This window comes from Betta splendens, unplaced genomic scaffold (genome assembly GCF_900634795.4).
Source record: "Betta splendens unplaced genomic scaffold, fBetSpl5.4 scaffold_34, whole genome shotgun sequence".
NCBI classification, from domain to species: domain Eukaryota; kingdom Metazoa; phylum Chordata; class Actinopteri; order Anabantiformes; family Osphronemidae; genus Betta; species Betta splendens.
Window position 1 is genome coordinate 34,923 of NW_026577853.1, and position 3,892 is coordinate 38,814.

Consider the following 3,892-nt stretch of genomic DNA (forward strand, 5'->3'; position numbering starts at 1 on the left):
TTAGTGACTTCCGATTGGCAAAACCGGGCGTCATTAGCTCCTGCGTGTATTACGATCTTAGCGTACTTACGCTTATCCTTAGACAGGAGCTTAAGATAAGACTCAATGTCGCCCGCTCTGGCCCCAGGCAAACACTTAACTATGACCGCTGGATTCTCTAACTTCACGTTTCGGACTATGGAGTCACCAATGATCAGAGTGGGTTTCTCAGCGGGTGTGTCGCTGAGTGAGGAAAATCTGTTTGAAACGTGAACCGGTTGGTGGTGAACTGTGGGCGCCTGCGTGAAGCTACTTTTCTTATGAGCGGTCACCCACTCGTTACCCAGCTGCCTGGGACCTGCCGGGGGACTGGTAGCAGCTAAGCTAAGAGGCTCCACACCGGCTAAAGGGACCTGGCTAGCTGGCCTGTTTTCTAAGGTGCGAAGCAGAGACTCTAAGTCTAACAACCTCGCCTCCAACCCTGCAACAAGTGTACACCTATTACAGATACCATTACCATCACTAAAGGAGGCAGAGGATAAGCTAAACATAAGACACACCAAGCACCGAACAGAGCGAGAGGGAGAGGAAAAGGGGGAAGCCATAGAAGGAAAGTAAGCTAGAAGCTACGCTAGCGGAGAACACACTTAGATAACAGTGAAAATTAGCAGGACGTTGAATGAAAGGAAAGGATGCTTGAGTGTTACAAGCTTGTTTTGCAACTCTTAGCAGTCGCTACCAAATATAAAACAATAATATTAAGGAAATAGCCAGAGTAACGCTGTACACACACAACGGCAACAAAATCTCAGTAACCGGAAGTGACGCAATACGCTTTCCGTCAGTCAGCCAATCCCTCCAATCAAGGGATGTTCCTTAAACACACAATGCTGACCTGGCAGGACTCCAAAGTTCCTAGAGACACTTCAGAGGAGCGTTGACAATGGCTACACTCTCTGCTAACATGCTCTGGTGCACTAATTTGGACATGGAAGGGAATTATACTTAAGGGGGCAAAAGGGTACTGAGAAGACAGCAGTCAGCTGTTGCAGCCATGTTGGCTGGCTGCCATTGTTGGTGTGCCTGGCCAGAGCGGTGTGTTGGAATGCAAGTCGTAGACCTGTTAGGGATTTAGGCTGCAACAGATCATTTTCTGAGCAGGAACCGCCACTTCATGCTGACAAGTTAACCCTCACGCAGCTCTCATTTTTAGACCCCACGAGCGCAACGGAGGAGGGTTTTATATCTGACCCCACAAGTGGATGAGGATGTGTAGTGGGGGGGGCGGTGGTGGGTGTCACGCTCGACCCCAGGAGGACACCGGATGTGTAGGTTAGGAGGAGGGCGGTGGGGGCCACGCTCGACCCCAGGAGGACACAAAAAGTGCAGGTTAGGAGGGGGAGCGGTGCGGGTCACGCTTGAACCCCAGGAGGACACCTGATGTGCAGGTCAGGAGGAGGGTGGTGGGTCAGGGGTCACGCTCGACCCCAGGAGGGCACCTGACGTGCAGGTTGGAGGATCCACAGGTTGGAGAATGGAGAATCTCCCGGTTGGATTGTGTGTGTGTGTGTGTGTGTGCGTGTGTGTGTGTGTGTGTGTGTGTGTGTGTGTGTGTGTGTGTGTGTGTGTGTGTGTGTGTGTGTGTGTGTGTGTGTGGGAATACAGAGATGGCCGTGACGTTGTGTGTTTCCAAGTTGGAGGGGTTCCTCGGGTTGGAGAAATTCCCAGGTTGGAGAAAAAAAACAAAATACCCAAATTCAAATGCTTTTCCCTTTAATTATTTTTCTTTTACATTTTACACTTTGTTTGTAAATAGTGTTACTACACTAAAAATAACAAGCACATCAACAACAATAATAATAATAATAATAATAATAATAATAATAATAATTATTATTATTATGATTGTTATTATTATTATTATTATTATTATTATTATTATTATTATTATTATTATTATTATTATTATTATTATTATTATTATTATTATTATTATTAATATTTTTTTTTCTAATGAACAAACAAATTATCTTCAGGAGCAAGGCGCGCAGTCTGAGCAGCAGAAAAGCAAATGTCTGTGGCAGATGTATCTCTCGCACCAATGGCAAACGTTGTTTGTTTTGCGGTCCCTTGTGCGCGGACAAATTTGACACCTTTTTGCGCCCGGACGCTAGCGGCAGAACCAAGGGTGTCATCTTCTTCTCCGTCACTCTCATCGTCCCCGTCTTCACCCCAGACGAGGTCTGCGGTGAGGACCTGCTGCCACCACTGCTGCTGCTGCTGCTGCTGCTGCCCCGAGTATGGAAGAGCAGGACAGGGAGCGGGAGGAGGACCCGCACGGGGGTCCCGAACCTCCTTCTGATGCTCTTCACCCTCTATACACCAGACTTCAGACACAACTCTCTATCTAGCTGCGTTCTGCAGAAATTCTCAGACGACTCTGCAATTGTTTAACTTATCACTGACGATGATGACGCTGAGTACAGAGAATTGACACAGAACTTTGTGGACTGGTCTCAAAAACCACCTTCTAATCAATGCAGGGAAGACCAAGGAGATGGTGGTGGACTTCCACAGATGTCAGTCTACACCCCCTCCCTCTGTAAACTTCAGGCAATGAAAATCCAGAAGTGGACTGTACCTTGGTGTTCACCTCAACAACAAACTAGCTGGACTAACAACACAGACGCACTATACAGGAAGGTCAGAGCAGACTCTACCTACTAGAAGGCTGAGGTCGTTTGAAGTAAAGGGGCCACTCCTGAAGGCCTTCTATAACTCTGTGGTGTCATCAGCCATGCTGACAGTGTGGTCTGCTGGAGCAGCAGCATCACAGAGAGGAAGAGAAGAAGCTGGATGAGGTCATAAAGTCCAGCTCTGTCCTGGGCTGCACTCTGAGTCAGTGAGAGAGGTGGGAGACAGAAGAGTTCTGGCAAAACTCACATCTATGCTGGACCATGAGTCCCACCCACACAGACACACTGTCTGCCCTGGTAGAGCAAATTAGTGACAGACTGATCGCACCACCCCTCGCTGTGGGAAGAGAGATTCCGCAGGTCTTTCTTCCTGCTTTTGTCAGACTTTAATGAACAATTATAACATGGTGCACATTTCCTACCACACTGCCACACACACGCTACATCTCCAGAGCAATTACACCAGTCACTTTAATATCTCATCTCACTTTGTTTGTGTGCAGTCACCTTCCTCATTGTTTGATGTACATGATGTGTGATAACCTGTGGAGTTCTAAGTTCTAATTTCTCATAATTATTATAAAAAATTATAATAATGTGTCAATATTATTATAGAAATTATTGTAATTATTGTAGTCAGAACTGCCCATATGTTTTTTAACCAATGTTTATTTTCCAGTTTAAATCCTTTCTTAAGACAATTTCAACAATATTCTTTAAAAAAAAATATAATACAGCTTTCAAGTCACTTTGGTAAAAGCATCTGCCAAATCACAAAATCTTCAAGACTGAACTTTATAGAACATGTAATATGTAATATTATCTTATCAGTAATAGAACATAACCAACTTGCTTAATTATTTGAAAACAAGTTGCCAAAAGAGCTATGGGCTGTTTTTTCGATCAGAGTGACAGATAAGGCGAGAGGCAGGGTACACCCTGGATGGGGTTGCCAGTCCATCGCAGGGCAACACAGAGACTACACACCATTCTCACACACACTCACACCTGCGGGCAATGGAGAGAAGCCAGTCAACCTAATGCACTCTTTGGACTGTGGGAGGAAGCCGGAGAACCCGGAGAGAACCCGCGTTAAGTTGGTTGAAGGATGAACTCCGTACCATAGCCACTCAATTCACCAGTGCTGTAGAACCATAACAATAATCACAGACATCGACCAGTTTATATTATGAACGCTTATTAAACAATTAATATTA